At 42.9% G+C, this 16,971-nt stretch overlaps 1 protein-coding gene across 5 annotated transcripts in view; it reads left to right on the forward strand.

Annotated features, from left to right (window-relative positions):
* Window positions 1–16,971, forward strand: part of KCNIP1 (potassium voltage-gated channel interacting protein 1) — a 469,203-nt gene that overhangs the window by 273,208 nt on the left and 179,024 nt on the right. The window lies entirely within an intron of this gene.

Here is a 16,971-nt window from a genome sequence, read left to right on the forward strand (position 1 = left end):
ATATGAATCCCTATGGGAAGCGAGAGCAGGTATTGAAATTCTGGTGGCGGCTGTTGGATGTTTCAGCTCACAGCCACATTAAATATCCTCTTGAATGAGAGATCTGAAGTTGGCATTGACCCTTGGTCTGAGCAGTCCTAAAGCTAGAAGAGTCGCCTCTTCCAGTCAGGCCACTTATTAATTTTAGTCTTGAGCTAAAGTCTCCAAATGGGACCATGTCTGTAACTAACGGAGCTCTTTGTGAAGCTGCAGCAGGGTGGCTGGTGACTCGCTGCTTTCCCACAGGCTCCAGACTGTCACCACTTACAGTAAATTGGTTGCCTGGCTGGCTGTGTGCTGCAGCCTTTTCCTAGAGCAGAACCACCCCATTTAGCACTGCAGTCTTCAGTGATGAGCCAACCCCTTAGTGCATGCTGCAATTATTTCTACCTTTTCATTTTATTTTTCTGACCTCAAAAGACATGAACAACACTGTTTAAACCTGCACTAGCTCTGTATCCTCCTGGATTTTCTCCCTCAAGTGACAGATTGTTTCACAAAAAATCATAACTACATAGGTGTCTGGGATGAGACTATTTTAATATTTATTTTAAGATTATTCTGGCAAAATGGATCTCATCAGCAATGTGTACTTTGTGGAACGTAAGGGGAAATATGGTTTAGCCTGAAGGATGATAGAAAGGCGTGACTCATCCCTCAGGGATAAAATTTTTCTGTTCAATGGATGCACTGTAGGTCAGGCAGGAAGGTGAGTCAGAGCAAAAAGACTCTTAACTCAGAAGAAAGTTCTTGTATTGACAGCACAAATTATGTCAGTAATTTGTTTTAAATTAGTACTTTCTGTAAAGGAATTCATGGCTCAGGAAATTCTCTTTGGTTAGAAGCATTCCTATTTTATGAACAGATCTACTTCTGTTAGCCAGTGTGTCACGCTGCTCCCTCTAGCTAGTACAGAATGATGCTTGCAATTACAGGAGTTATCAGCTCCTTAATGATAAGGATTTTAATTTGGTTGCTTCTAAGATGTGCCATGAATAGAAATCACAAGGTCCTCAACTCCTTCTGCACAAATCTTAATTGCAATTGAAACTTCAGCAACTAGTTCACAAGATAAGTCTTCTTTAAGGTACTGGATGTGTTCACTGGTGAGGCCTTGGGGAAATCGATGGCAGGCTGAGGCAGAAAACCTTGGAAATAAACTCTTCTGCACCAATCCGGTCTCAGCTGTGCTCCTGGAATGGCTGCCCAGAGCAGAGCCGGCAGGTGCGGTGTCCCTGGGCTGCCTCCTGCAGTGCCCCCTGTGTCGGGCACCCATCCTGCTGTGGGTGTTAGGCTCACTGGGCGCTGTTCCTGCCGCCAAGTTGCTTCCCACAGGGAATCATGGCAGCATTGCCTGGCTGTAGAACTTCTCTCTCTGACTTTTAATCACTTACTTATGATAAAAAGACACAAAATGTGGAAAAAAAATCATCAAGCAAAAGACACCATCAGATCAAGAATTGTGTATTTTGATCCTTGTTATTTCTTGTTTCTTATTTCTTTCACATGTACCATTCCAGTTTGATTTCATTCTGCAGCTGCTTACCTAGAAATACAGCCTTTTTTAAGGACCTCTATTTTTTTGCTTTTACAACAGGACCAAAGATACATCTCCTAGCTGCTAGACTGCAGGAGACCTCTGTGCTGCTACATACAATAAATATTTTTAATATTTCATCTCTTCCACCCTCTCTGAAATGATTAAGAACTCTATTTGTATTCCAAGTCATGTTTGCAAGATGGCATTAATGCCCATGTCATAATGAAAAAGGTTTGCCCATGTCAGGTTGGGAAATAAAATACATTTACCCTGATGGATGGGGACTTCCTTTTGAAATGTCTTTGAAAACAGCAACCTGTATCAAGAGCTTCATTTTGTGTATGACTGGAGGCTTTCCTGTTTGCCAGTGCTTGTGGCTCTGGGAACAGCAGGAAAACACTCTGGCCCAGCTGGCCACCACAATTAGCATGGACACACACTGCCTTTTCCTAATTACTGTGCACGGACCATGGGTCTGGAGCGATCCTTCAGCTCCATGTGCTGCATGCATAGAACAGCCTTGCTCCTGTCGTCCTTCCTCCAGCTCTCCTCTGGGTGCCACAGCTCAGTGAAACAGAAACAGATTTCTGTAAATAATTTAGGTGAGCAGGTTTTCAGGTTTTTTGTATTTTCACAACAGGTTTAATGGTGATTTTGTCATAATTTACTCACTGATAGCTATGGGTAGCAAAGATTACTAAGCAGGTTTTTCCAATTTGAAGCAAACTCATAGATTTTTGGGGCAGGAGAGTGGATTGATTTTAGCTGAGACACACTGTACCCAGATTTTCACAAACTTGAAAGCCTCTGGGCGCTCTTGGCATGAACATGAGTTTGAATGAGAATTGCAATCTCTCCCCATGTCCCAGAAATAAGGGCTTCTCAGCTGCAGCAGGTTTGGGGCTTGATAAACCAGCATTTATTGTGGCCAAAAATTTCCTACCAACCCTACTTCTAACTGCAAGCTGATGCTCTGTATACAGTCTCATATGATGTTCACTTTATCTTGAGAAAAGTTGGTACCCACAGTCACCTGCGTGAGTGTTTAATACTGTGTACTTTCTATCTGTGCTGCTTGAAGGTCCTTCCTTCTCATTATTCATTAGTGATTTATGAAAAATAAGCTGGCAGTGTAAATCCAGTATCTCTTGGAAAACAGATATTACCCTCATGCTTGGCATCCTTCTTAGTACAGGCAGTAGTGACGGCAAGGGGAGAATTCACCTCCTCTTGGTTATGGCCTTCACAGCCACCAGTGGGGACAGAGCAGGAGACTGGTGCATTGGACAGCAGGAACAGAGATGTGTCTCGGGGCCATTAGCTGATTTTTTAAAAAAAGAGATAATATACCTTACAGTTTAAGATATAAAACTGACATTTCAGACCATTTCTGAACTTAGCCCGTTTTTTGCCAAAGGATTTTTATTTAGAGAAATGTCTCTTTTGGAGCCCAAGTCTCTCGATTTTTCCTAGTTTTTCATGTGTCATGACTCTTTCCACAGCTATGACTGCAAATGGTATTGATCTACTCAAGAGTTAGATGTAAAAGGGGATTTAGCTGCATGTGGTGAAAGAGAAAATCTTATACTGATCTTTTATTTGAAGAATCCAAGTGCTGCCTCAGGAGGGAGCCATCTCAAACCACCATTCCAGCTTCACAGACGAGCTTTTAAAAGCTTCTTCCTAAAATAGCTCTATGCACTGGATGGTTTGCAACTAAGACTGTTGCCCTTCTATATGATGCTGACTAATTGCCATCGCCCTCTTTTAGCTGAGATAAACTCCGCTGCTCACTCCTTCCAGCAACTGATGCTCCTTTCCCATCTGCTTGGCCCTTCGCTTTCCCATCTCCAAGTGCAGGAGGAGGAAAACCAATATGCAATAGGAGTAAGAGAAGTTGAGTGTGACAGAGTTTTGTGCTTGAATGTGAGGTTTATCCATGCTACAGAGCTTGGTTTTCCTGTCCCAAAAGATGGAGGAAACGAGCTGAAACCTTCTTCTTTGCACATTTTGTTATTCTGTTTCTAAATGTCTCCCATCTCAGGTTCCTGAGAGGGCTGAGTTCATGTCCAGACTTTCTGACCTTTTAATGACTGTGAGTTATGGGGAAAGGCACCTGTCATAAAACTCTGATAACTTGCCTACTGCTGCTCTGGGCATGACAGAGTTGACAGCAGGGTCTGCAGATGGGTGACAAGGGAAGGTCCCATCTCTGATGGAACAGCTCTTGTGTACTGCCTTGAACAGACAAAACTTAACGGAGTCAGGGCAGGCTGCAGAACTCCCCTGCCCTGGTGAAAGCTGCCCATGTTTCCCTGGCAGACCTTAGCTCAGCTTTTTCCCAACTCTTGTGGACTCTGAAGATGGTGTTGGCATGACCTAGTCCACCTCCTGCTAGTGGGAGTCCAGCTTTTCTTGCATGCTTGGCATGCCTGGCACCAAGGTAACTCTGCTTTGTGGATTTGTAAAACCTCAGCAGGACAGCCTAGTCAGAGCAACAGCCTCTTGTATTTACTATTTGTCATTGCTTTGGTGCTGGGAACACAACCACTAGGTATCCAGACACATGCAGAACGCAAAGGGCAGGTCACTGGGTCTCCTGTGTGGATTTCTGTTGGTGTGAAGTGGAAGTGCTCAAATCAAGTATCTGCTCTGCTGTTCACACTGGGGAAATACCTGCATATAAGGCTGAAATTGGATCCCTTATGTTTGGCTAAATCAGACTCCACCTGCCTTGAAATCCACTTCCACTATGCCCTTTACAAAAGAAAACAAAGCCCATATCCCATATATAAACAAGCAGAACCTGTTCTCTGTTCTAGGAGGAGACAACTAAACATAATCATTTGTCGTGATCGAAGAGTAGCGGAAAATCCTCTCATGCTATTATCCTTGCTATATGCAAGGAAAGATGGATATTAAAAAGAAAATAGTAAAATCAGAAGTGGGAGGAACCAAACTGAGCTGCAAGACCCTGATGCTCCAGCAGCAGGTTTGGAGGGCAAGACTGCAACCTTTGCTGCTGACATATGGTGCAGACACACTCCTTGTTTACAACACCCTTAAGCTTTACAAATGACACTCTTTCATAAATCAGATAGTTAAACAGGACTTTATTAACTCTGGTTTGGGAAGATGCTGTTCAGTGCAGCCACCAGGCAAACTCTGCCTCTCCTGTCCCTGGGTCAGGCAGAACCCAGGGGCTCTGCCTGCATCTGCAGCAGCCCCAGAGCTTGGCTGTGGACTACTGGAGTGTTTCATTCTCCTTCCTCTGCCAGGTTTGCACCATGGTACCATGTGGCCTCAGTGCTGTGCTCCCTCAACTTCACCTGAGTCCAGCCAGGGGAGAGTGCCTGCTGCACCTTTCAGCCATCCAGGTATAAGGGTGGATTAGCCTTTGCTATCAAGAGCAGGCACCAAAAATGGCAAGGGCTTTACAAAGAAATAAATAGAAGGATTAGCTCCTTTTGCCAGAACAGTTTCACTTACTCAGTAGTCAAATCTGAAAATCTTCTGAAAACTCATTTATTCTGAGGCTCACAAATAATAATATGCATACATCATACAACAGAAACAACCTTTTCTGTTTACAAGGAAAGGGATTTATTTATATATCTGAGATTCCCTACTATTTGGGTGTCTGCTCTGATTGGTTTTTTTTTTTCACTCCTTACTTGGCAAATGTGGATAGGCAAACCACCCTCTTCTCTCTCCTACATTTTGTCAATATGGAACTGTCAAACCCTTTCCTATTTTACTGTTTCAATGGTAATCCACAACCTTCCCACCAAATATTTTTGTTTTCCACTGGCATTTAAATAACCCACTCTGCATTTTGGTGTTTAATTCTTCAGCTAATCGTTCAAAAGAAAGTTCTCAAGACTGTGCAGCAGTTCAGCGTCCTGCACTTGGTGATGATACTCTGGGTACATCCCATGTCAGTTGGTCTGAACAGCAGAAAGCAGTATCTTTCAAACTAGCTGCTTGCCTCTAACCAGGTTAAATCTATGGCTTTGTGCTGCAGAAAAATAATGTGCAGCAAAAATAGTTTTTATTATTGGCAGGGGCATAAACAAGAGTGCAGCTTCAGGGAACAGAGGGGCACTTTGGCCTAATTACTAAAAATTTGTGTTTTGGAGTGAGATAAAAACCTGGGCAGCATGAGGCATGGTATGCAAGTCAGTGAAGGGTGGGAATTAACATGGTGAACAGTATGGGGAGATGGAGTGTTTTGCTTTGTCCGTCTTGAGTTTGTGTGACACCAGAACAAGACGCTCTTGGTGAAGCCAGACAGGCAAGATGGGAAACTTTCTACCTGGGGGGAAGTGGGAGGTTGTTGCTCCTTGGAGTAAATCTCAGCTCTGAGATGATGATCTTTTGGCCACTTTTAGGTGCTTGAAAGTGCCTTTTCCGTCATGATGGAATGAGACATTTTAGCTGTACCAAAGCTGAGATCAAGCTGCAAGATCTTTGCTATTCTTCTTCCCTGGTAGCAGCCCAAACACAAAGTATTTGCAGAGTCAACCCAGGGAGTTACACTGGCACAGACAGAAATGCTGCAGTTACCTCAGTGGATGCTCATTAGGTATGATGTCCCTGTATGCACAAAAAGGGACAAAGCTAAGGAATCAAACAATATAGCAGGCAGGGCTGTCCTGGAGCTGTGTCAAACTATTTTGCATGTTCATACCTCTGGGAAAAATCCAGTGCTTTTGGTGTTAAGGGCAGTGAAAAGAGAGGAAAGCCTCTAGAGGAACAGAATCAGGAAGTCAGGGTTGGATGGTTTCCCCAGGTATGTTGTGCAGAGACATATGATGGTGTTTAAATTTAGTTGCAGTGGCCTTAAAGGTTTTGTTTCAGGGAAAATAATTTTAAAAAAGAAGTGCTGTCTTAAAACTGGCAACAAGCCTATTGAGGGAGTGCATTTCAGATCAAGTGACAAAAAAGAACGAGAAGATTTGCTAACAGGAGAAACAGTAGGTGGTAAATGGGAAAGGCTTTTAAGATTAGGACTGATGGTATAAAATAATCAGATTTGTATGGCCCAACACAAACAAGCTCTTTAACTGCACTCAGCTGGTGAAATGTAAACACACATCGAAAATAATTACAGTGGCTCTACAGGTGCTCTGCACCTTCAACACCCCTGAACTTCCCCTCACTGACAGCTCTGTTCTTGGACAGGGTAGGAAACCAATGCTCCGGCAGGATCAAAGCCACAGAGATTTGGAAAAAAATTAAGCATTTTTAAGGCTGTTTAAGTGCTTGAAAATTATTGCTGTCCCATGTGGTCCATGCCATGAGCTAGACTGCAGAGCTGTGCTGCCTGCAGCCCCAGTGTTGATAAACCCGGATAATATTGTGGTGGTCTAAAAGATTTAAGATTAACTGGCAAAAGGGAGTTTATGATTGTGTAGATGCCTTTGTGCTGCTCTACGTGGATGCAGTTGGAAACTTCAGCGAAGCTGGGTGCTGCTGACCTCCTCTGGCAAAACACAGCAGACACCAAGGGAAGGTCTGGCTTCAGTAAGGAGATGGGTTTACCTCACAACAGGAGTTAACATTTGAGACTCCCAGAGCCGTCCACATCGTGAGCTACTGGTGCTGCGCACGCCCTGCCTTCTCCAGGGAAGGCAATGTTATAAAATGGGCGAAACTTTTCCACACATAAATTAGGCTATTCTCAATTTTCATGTAATTTTAAATTAAATGTGAGGGTTTCTAGTTTCCTTTCAAGTTATTTCAATCAATTATTTAGCCTTTCCTGGGAACAAACTGTGTTTCAACAACATTCATGTATGCAAAGTACAAAAAAGTGAAAGACTGACTTACCAGAACAGCTTCACAATATAGCATGTGTGCCAAAATATTTTTATACCTCTCTATTTTTTACAATTCCCTTCCATGTGAGAAAGATACTTACATGTTAATTACATGCATTGCTTTTCCTTCATGTGAACCATGTCACTTATGCACCACTCGGAGCCCTTCCTTCCCCCATAACTCAGCTTCCAGTCTTGAAAATGAGCAAACTGTGGTTCTTCTAGTCCATGCTCAGTCTGAGTTGACTTTACATTACCTGTTGTATTAAAATCCATATCCATACAGCTCCCAGATTTTCTATCCAATGAAAGAGTAATCTCCATGGAAAGACAAAGAGTTTCCAGTTTAACATGTATCTTTTTTGGAAAGCTTTTGGCTTGGCTGCAGTTTTGCCCATCTCTAATGTTAGAATAATGGTGACTGGGACAAAACCACAATTCTGAAAGAGTGTGGTCTCAGCGTGCATCTGACTGTGGAAGGTGCCATAACACTTGGCTTAATTCTCACACTCTTTATCTAGTGATGTCTGTGGGTGATTCTGCACAGAAGTTTCCCATCAAGTTACGTATCCACACAATAATGTCCTTGTATATTTTTTACTGCAGTTGCATAACAGAGAATATAAAAAGGGACATTCAGTGATTAATTTCTTACATACTTTAAAGTCTTCTACCTCAAACTAAAAATACAGGCCATGCAAGTAATTTGTCACACAGAAAATGACTAGTTCACTTTTAGGCATCTCACTGCTGGACCTTAAGCCAACACCCATATAAAAATATATTTTAAAAAATAATTAAATACAAAGGTGTGGTGGTTTGGGCTAGGCCTTCCTTGGTGACCAGTTTGTAACCAAGGAAGGGGCCAGATTTACCCAGTATTCCCTACGATTTTTACGTAAGCCAGATTATAAGAAGAAAGGAGGAGAGGCTTTTGCTCTCTTTCCTTCCGGCGGCTTGGAGGTGCAGGTTCCCTGCTGTTGAGTCTGCCGTGTTGGGAGCGAGGCCTGGTGAGGCCTTGTCGACCTTGGGAGACGGAGGTTGCCGGCGATCGTCCCGGAGCAACTCTCAGTTGTCCCAAGGAGAGCGGTGATATATTTCCTTTGCTAACTCTCTAGTTACTAGATCTCGGGCTACTGATTTGGGATATATATATATATATATATATATATATATATATATAATTTTGGTTTTGTTCCCTTCCCCTTTCCCTTTCCCTTCCCTTGTGAAAATTGTATATATTTTAAATGATATATATAAGTGTAAATATATTTATATATATCACTTTAGCTGTCTCTCTCGTTTCGGGTTATTTCTTAGTTGGTTGTTTTTCTCCCTCTTCTCCCTGAGGTTTGGGGGGGGGGGAGGACACTTCTGGTGGTAAGGTTTGGAGACTTGGCAGGGAGCCAGCTTCAAACCATATCAAAAGGTCAGTAACTAACATCTTTAACAAGTAACTATCATTGAAATTTCTGTTTCTTTAATAGAAACATACACTAGTCTATCATCAGTAAATCTCTAATTGTTTAAATCAATCAGCCCTGCAAGCCTCATTTTCCATAAGTTTTGGCTATAAGGGAGCTGTAATTTCACATTTAAACAAATGACCTTTTATGTCATGGATAATGACGTTAAAATAACAGGAGAGCCATAAAAGAATCAAAAGGCATAAATCACGAGGAATACTCTAATACACTCTGGGTTGTAGTTGAGAGAAGCTAAACCTTTTGGAGATGCTCTCTGGATTTTTAATGTGATGCCAAGCACCACCCTCTCTGTGACTACACCTGTTTACAGCTCCTGCAGGAGGTCCCCAAGTCATGTGTAGCATCCTCCTTCCACCTGACATCTCCCAAGCCCAAGGTGGCTAAACCTTGGCCATGGCTCCTCCACGCTGCTGTCCCACATCCCAGCATGGATCCTTAGCCCCAGTGGCAGAGCTGCTGTGCTTTGCTTAGGAGAAGGAATGAGAAAAGTCTGTTCCTTAGAATTACAGACGGATTTTTACGTAACAAGGGAATATGGTTCACTTTGAAGTACAGTCTTTGTAAAAAATAAAGAAAGAAAGATAAAATATGTCTCTTTGGGGATTAGAACATTAAAACATTGCTTATTACATGCTACTGGGCACACAGAGAGTAGACTTAGCTTGGAAAATAAGCATTAAAATCCCTGAGATATTTGCTATGCTTATTGCCATGAATATGATGGAAATTCCACTTCAGTGATTTGAAAATACATTAAAACATCGTATAATTTCAACCACTTTGTTCAAACCACTTTTGCTGAAAGCATTTCAAGGAAGATTTCCAGATACATCTTTATCTCAGTCTTAGGTATTTGAGTTTTGGGGGTTTTTTTATTGTTACCTTGTGTTTAGAGCTATTATGGAGCTTTAATGGTGTTTGGGACAATTCAGGGTGGGCAAAATTGAAATCCAGAGGGCCAAGGGTGTGTAAATAGGGTATCTGATAGATTCAATGGACACCTTGAGAAGTAAGAGTGTGTGTGCGTGTATGTAAGTTTACCCTGCTGGAATTAATTCTGAGGGTTCATGTAAACAACTTCTGTTGCAAAATGATGGTTGTTTTACACTAGATTTAGATCCTTGGTCAAAAAGAAGTAATCTTTCAGTACTCTTCCCAAACCTCTCCTAATCTGAAAGCGTGACTGTCAGTGCAGTCCTGGCTGTGTGGGATTCACCATGAGCCCTGAGGTACCCTGAGGTACCCTGAGCCCTGGGCTTGAGGCAAAGCTGTCCCCATCCTAATGGGCAGGGGCTTTGTGTTCCCCCAGGGAAGTGGGCAGAGCCAAGGCAGTTTGGTCCTGTCAAAACAGGAACATCAGTCACTACTGCATGGAAAACAAACCAGTTTACATGCTTTGTGCTTAAAAAATGTTTTCCAGTGATGTCGGCAGAACATCTGAACTATTTTTTTTATCAGTTCTACGAAACCTGCAGGACAATTTGCTAAAGTTTTCAAAATTTCCCCCCAGGTTGTGCAATAGGAGGTTGTGTTTATTCCCTGAACATCAAAAAATGAGAAGCTGGCATAAACCAGTAGACAGTTATTCTGTTGTGTTGTCCTATTTCAAAAGCCATTCTCAAATGGTGAGGGCTCAGTATAATGTGTTCCTTAATCTAGGGTTGGCTCTGCTATTGTACCCATGCACAACACTTTCTCTGCTGTGGTTTTAAACAGCAGACCCTGCACACCATCACTTTTATTATTAGTCATATTCCCTATATCCAGCTGTGCAACACTGGCTATTTAAGTTTCAAGTCTCAATTCAGGGGTACAGGAAGACTCACCTGGACGAGTGAGTCTTGTTTAAAGTATTTGTTTAAAGTACAAAGAGTCATAGAATCATAGAATCATAGAATCATAGAATCACAGAATCAGCTGGGTTGGAAGGGACTTCCGAAATCATCAAGTCCAACCCTTGATCCACTACCACTGCGGTTACTAGACCATGGCACTAAGTGCCACATCCAGTCTCTTTTTAAAAATCTCCAGGGACGGAGAATCCACCACTTCCCTGGGCAGCCCATTCCAATGGCTGATCACCCCCTCTGTAAAGAATTTCTTTCTAATATCTAACCTAAACCTCCCCTGGCACAACTTGAGACCATACCCTCTTGTCCTACTGCTGGTTACCTGGGAGAAGAGACCAACTCCCACCAGGCTACAACCTCCTTTCAGGGAGTTGTAGAGAGTGATGAGGTCTCCCACAAAACAGCAAATTCTGTACCATCACAAGATAATGTTTTTCAGAAGCAAGGTACACTTCTGTGTAGGCCCAGAACTGTGCAGTCACATTTGCAGACATGATCTGTTCCTCAACAAACTTTTCACATTTGCAGACATGATCTCTTCCTTGACAGACTTTTCCCAGGCATTTCTCTGTGGTTCATCCCAAGGAGCTCTGGGGCTGTTCCTGAGCTAGAGCTATATGCAGTGCATTCCCGCAGAGTGGAGTTTTAGGCTGAGGCCCCTGCAGCAGCTGTGACAGGTTGACAGTGCCACTAGGCTCTCATCAGTCCCCATGCTCAGGGCTTGCTGCCACCAGGCTTCAGGCTGCTAAAGACACAGGCAGGGGGGCTGCAGTCAAAGCTGGGCTGGCGGAACAGGAGTGTGAGGACATAAGCTTGTATCTGGGCTGAGTTTTGATTCTGAATTTGATCAGGAAATTCACAGGAGAAATATCTGTCTTCAGAAAACAAACCATAGGTTCACTATACAATGGAGTTAAACTGTTAGAGGGGATTGTGCTGCATGGAAAACAAATACACCTATGCCAGTTAGTCCTCCATTAAGTTCTTTGGCTCCAGAGGTCTCTTCCAACCTCAGCTATTCATTGAGATGCTCAAATTACTCATTATAGCATTTCATTCTCATGTAATTCCATTGTTTCAGCCTCAAGTCCAACCTCGCAAATTCACTCCCAGCCTGAAAGTCACATCCCTTGTGCTCAAAGTCTCACCGGGCAGAGAGTCCACGCTCCTGCTGTTGCTCGCCAGGTCATGATGCTGAAGGCAGAGCTGACGCCAGCCGGGGGAATGGGCTGTGCTTGAATGATCTGGGTTTGTCCTCTCTCTTGGGTGCAAGATCCATGCAGCCATGGACTTTGGTTTGCCTTATGAAATGCCAGGCTGTGTTGGGGCAGTTTTAAAGGAGGGATAGTGATTTTTCACTATAAAGCTACCGTTTCTTAATACATCAATTCAAATTGTATAGATTAGCTCCTTACCATATGTGTAAACAAGAACTAAGGAAGCACATAGTTTGAAATCTTATAAATGCAGCCTCATGGCAATGTTGGTGGCACTGCCAAAACCATGGTTTAGGTTATTGCTGAGAGAGGAGAATGAACTTATTTGTAGTTCTGTTGGTTTTGGAGAAACAGTTCCCATTTCTGCTCCTAGTTTCTATCAGACAGGTATCCTGCTGGATCCACTAGCTTTAGTGCCTGCCTGGCATCATACCAGCTGTTGTGATATAAATCCTTTTTTCATCAAAGCAAAGGCTGTTCCTCTGTTAGTGTTTTAAATGCAGTGTAATTCTATACCCAGTTACAACTAGCTGAGTTAGCACACTGTTTTCCTGGTTTTATATTCATTCTTGAAAAAACTCGCTATGAGAAGGTTTTTGTTCTTAAAAATACCATTTATTCACCCTGGTTTAAATACACACAGTAACACCCATCTACTGTGACAGCTGCTCACTGAGCACTGCCAAGGAATAGTGATGCTCTACTCCAGCCTATATTATTAATCATCTTGCCTATAAGAATTCATTTTAAATGGTGCTATTATATGGAATACAGGTCTGCTGCCAAAGGAACAGAAATCTCTTCTGCTGTGCAGAGAGATTTGCCATCATGTAGCTGTTTTCTTTCTTTTAGTACTTTACAGGTTGTTTTTGGGGAGCTTCACTTTTGTCAATAGTCTCGGTCATGTCCTTTACCTAGGTAGTGACTCATTCTTGCCTTCATTTTAATACCTACTGATTCTTTTAAATCTCTTGGATCAATTCTAACTGGTCCTTTCTCCCAATAGCCTGAGATTCTATTTAATCTGACTCCTGTATTTTAGGAATTTATTTATTGTTGTAAAGGCTGTCCCGTGAGCAGATGTAGGCTTGCTGTAACTGTGGCCTGGAATCTATAAGGTCAAAATAAGAGGTTTTGTAAGACATATACATTGCTTAGGAAGTGTGATGTGCTGCAAATGAGAAAAGGAGGCAGTGTGACACTGGTCGTCAGCCCGCCCAGGTGACCAAGGAGCAGTGCTGGCCTCAGGCCGTGCTGTCCGGGTATCCCATATTTTAGAGAGCACAGCTCCACATGCGTGAGCTCATGAACTCATGCAGTCATAGGGATGAGAGTCAAGTCCTGGGAATAATCCAAACCATGAGCCTGTGCTGTCCTCACTGCCCAGGCTGGACTTCATGCTCTCCCTCCCATTGGGGTGAGACATCTCCAGTCTAACTTTAGCTTTAGGGATAAGACCTCTGTTTGGCTTCGCTCTCCAGCTGCGCAAGAGAGAAAACCCCAGTGCCAGGTCTGGGAACACCCTCCCTGCCTCTTCCTTCCCAGCAAGACCACTGTGGTGTCCTCTGCAGGAGCATGCCCATGGACCACAGCCTAATTAGATCTGCTTCTCTTACAGGTGCATCTTGCCTTTTGGTGGGGTCAGTTGCTCCTTTGCCAAAACCCTGGCATTTGCTAAAAGTGCTGCTGTTAGTAGGGTCTAATTGTGGCTGGAGACCAGGGACACACATTTTGGAAGGACCATTGGGCATCTGAACCAGCCCATTTGCTGTCAGCAGCTGCCAACAGAACAATTAGAATTGCATTGCTGTTACAGGACACATTCATTGCTTTTCTTTTGGATTCTTGAGCACATTTTTCTGCCTAACCTTAACTGCTGTTGAGGCAATAATTCTTCTTCCTCAAACACTTGTCAAATTCCTGACATTAAGATTTTAAATTATAATTAAGATGAATAAAGAAATTGCATGCTGCCTTTCACAGCCTCGTTGTTTCATGCTGATTAATGTTGCTGCAGATGTCTTGTTGAAGCTGCTGAGCTGAGAGGACCTGAGGTTAGGTCTTAACCTTTGAAAGCCCTGTAGAATTTAATCAGTGGCAGGACCCTTTCCACAGGATTTTTTATACCAATCTGCATTTTTTATAGCAGGATATAACTATGTGTTTAACTGCATAGGTAGGTCTAAAAGCCTGCAAAGAGGAAGCAACTCTGTCAGGTTCCTTAATTTTAAGCACACACCATTTGGTAACACATCTGTTTGATTATGGGGCTGCTTTCTTGATGTATGATCTCCACATTAAACTACTGTGTATAAGAACCACTTGGCTGAGTGTAATGCTTAGAAGGTTCAGTGCAGATTCATTTTGACATTTCAATAATTTAGAGAAGGTTGTATATATTAATTTAAATCATGAGTCATGCTTGTGGTTGATGTGCAATTGGTCAGGTAACACAAGAAATTCATTTAATTGCATGCAAAGGCAGTATTTTTGATAATGACCATTCCTCTATTCTAGGAATAAACATTTATATCCTCCTAACTCTCCACAAAGATACTCACTGTAAGTTGTTCAGTGCTTAACCAAGTAGCAAGACTTTAAACATTTTTGTTTAAAGCCATTTTTTAAACTCTTATGCTTCTGGGTGACTTTTATCTGCAGGGATCCACTGAGGTTTGTGTTTGTAGCCCTGAATGCCTGTGACATTGCTGCTGCCAAGGACCGGGAAGCTCTTTCTCAGCCTCCTGCTGAAGCCGTGGCAGTGTGACGGGTCCTGCTGGGCTTCCACCGCCTGGGCTGCTCTGGCCACGCATGTCCAGGAGCTCGGGGTGCCAGTGGTCCCTGAGACGGCTGGGTGGTCACCTCGGGGTAGAGTGCCCGCAGCCCTCTGTGCCATTGCTGTGGCATCTCTGTTACACAGCACTTCCATTTAGGCACGCTGAGTTACAGATGTGAATTTAGAGATAGTTGCCTTCCCGGGGCTGCCATTGAGGCTGGTACAGGGGCTGGTCTGTATGCATTGCTGCAGGGCCTGGGTGCAGGTCCTGACTGCTCCCTCAGGTACTCAGGACAAACTCAGGGAGGTACTCAGGAGGGTACTCAAGGAGGTACCAACTCAGGTACTCAGGACTGTACCTGGCCCTGCAGACCATTTCCCTCCTAAATGGCTTTTTACAGCTTTTTGCCCCAGCTGCAGCCCCTCTGGTCATGTGGGTGAGGAACATTGGCTGACAAGGACCACAGGAGATTGGGGGGCCCCACAGTGCCATGGGGCCAGGCAGGGCAGCCCAAGGGCACGACCATCACCATCCCTCCTCCACACCATCCTTCCCTGCAGTGAGGAACAACAGTTGGGAAGGGGCTGCTCTGGTTGGGACAAGCATGTTCGTCCCTTCATCCCTCCCTCCCCTGGAGCTTACTACCGTTTTCAGTGCTACTTTGCCAAAAACGTAGTTTGGTTTTGAACTTGTTTTTCATTCTGCTCCAAACAAACTGCCTGCCCTCTCTGCTCCCCTGGCTGGACTCTGCTGGAGAGGTGTCAGAGATGCCTCAGCAGTGGGGAAATGGTGTAAGAGATCAAAATCTGCACATTAGTGTTTCTTGATGGCCAATTCTTACCATATCCATAAATGTTTGTGACTCCATAGTGTAGCACAAGCGGAAATTACTCTTGAATTTTTATCTACTGATGAAGAGATGAAAACAAATCATGGCTACTGAGGTTTACTGTAAAGTTGAGGAACATGAAATGTGGGGTTAATGGGGTCTTGACTTCTTAACTTTGGCTTGTTCAACCTCTGTTGAGAGTTATAAGTCCAGCACTCATGAAAAACAACTGTTTGCTAGTTATTAGACTAGCATGGAAAAAGATAGGTATGAAAAGTGCTATATCGTGTTAACCATGTCTGGGTTAAGCTACACTGGGTATTTTTTGATCTTGGAGGAAAGCTTAAGTCTTTTTTAATTGCTGACTTGTATTTACATTTTTTTACTGAGATGCTAAAATGTAATGAGGATAGTAATTAAAAAAAATACTGTAGCAGATTTAGTCAAAGTAGCTGGCTAGTGGGAACAGGTTTGGTAAAATTTAGATGAAACTAAGATTATTCTTCTTTTCATGAACTTATTACTGTCTACAAAGTGTCTCATTAAAATCCTTCCTTTTTGCAAAATAAAGTGAAATTGCTTTTATGAGTATTTCCCTATTGAATTTATGTTGCCTCAAGACTTCTGTACAACATCGCACTAGAGACATCAAAATGATATTAAAATGTCGGGGACATGCTGCTAATATTTAAGTTGTTTCATTACACCACATGTACTAAAGATCCTCACTGTTTAAGATCTTCTGGTTTAAGATAAATCACAAAGCATATTTGCATATCAACATTTGAAGATCTGGAGACTTGTGCTGTAGCCAGTTCATTACTATCTTGCCAGGAATTCAGTTTGACCAGTGCAAGGAGCTCACACAGCTTCCCACATACAATATGGAGACTGGAAAATTACTGTCAATTTTCCAGTTCTGAGAATATCAGTAAATTGTTAAATTATCTTATTAGGACAGATCTTTAAAAAATTGTAGTTATTGCTGAATACACAGACCTGGCCAATACTGGTCATCAATACAAGAAGAGATAGTGCCAACCAGACACGCTGAACCTGGTTCATCACAAATCTCTGAGCCCATGAGTAGTTTAGTGTTGATGCTGTGGTGTCTTACTGAGGCAGCCATATCCTGCAATTTCTGAAATTGCTCTATAAATTTGAAATTATTCTGGAGGTCATGATTTTTGTGAAAGATAAGCCATTTTTCATGGATTCCTGTTCTCCATAAATTAGTCTGCAGCTCAAGAGGGCACTTAATTAGCACCTCAATTGCACCTTTTTCAAGTGGGATGTTTTCATTGCAAATGTCATGGATTCAAAGAATTGTGTATTGGTTAAGTTAGAGCAAAACTCTTCAGTGACGTTGCTGAATATATGTGCAGTCTTAAAACCGAGCAGGGCCCTGCT

This window comes from Corapipo altera, unplaced genomic scaffold, assembly GCF_003945725.1.
Source record: "Corapipo altera isolate COAL_440 unplaced genomic scaffold, ASM394572v1 111, whole genome shotgun sequence".
Classification (NCBI taxonomy): domain Eukaryota; kingdom Metazoa; phylum Chordata; class Aves; order Passeriformes; family Pipridae; genus Corapipo; species Corapipo altera.